Source organism: Penaeus monodon, chromosome 29 (genome assembly GCF_015228065.2).
Source record: "Penaeus monodon isolate SGIC_2016 chromosome 29, NSTDA_Pmon_1, whole genome shotgun sequence".
NCBI lineage: Eukaryota > Metazoa > Arthropoda > Malacostraca > Decapoda > Penaeidae > Penaeus > Penaeus monodon.
Genome location: NC_051414.1, coordinates 2,323,534 through 2,324,170, shown reverse-complemented (window position 1 = coordinate 2,324,170; position 637 = coordinate 2,323,534).

The window sequence follows — 637 nt, the reverse complement described above, 5'->3', positions numbered from 1 at the left end:
ACATACACACAATTTTTGTCTTTTGACTCTTTCTCCCTTTAGTAAACATCCAAACCATTTTCCATTTATTAAATTTCCAAAAACACCAAAAAATGTAAACAGAAAAACCTTTATAAAAAAAGGGTTTTTAAACTTGTTTTGCTGATTTTTTTCCCTTTTTAAATTAACTTTTTTTAATTCACATTGGGAAACATTAGTTTTGCTGCTTTTCTTACCCCATTTCATTTTTATGTGTCTTTTATCTTATTTGAAAAATTTAATTTGAGGTCTGTTTTACTTGAAAAAATTAACTAATTTTTCCTAAAACCACTCCATCTCCCGTATCAAGAATTGGTCCCCCCAATTCACAACATTCTCCAAAAACAGGGCTACGGCAGAATACAAAAAACCCGAAAGGTCCCTAGTTGGGGGAATTTCAACATCACGCTTATATCACAAGCCCATATCCCTGCCGTAAGTAGCACAGAGTGAAGGATTTCTTTCTGGAGAATCACACAAGGGCATTCTCAATGGACAGTTGGTCTGAAGGCAAACCCTCTGATTTCCACTGCAGCTGCTCGCGCTCTGTGCTGGCAAACCTGTGCGGCGATAAGAGAATTAAGCTTTTATTACCTATATCTTACTTAATATCATTAGG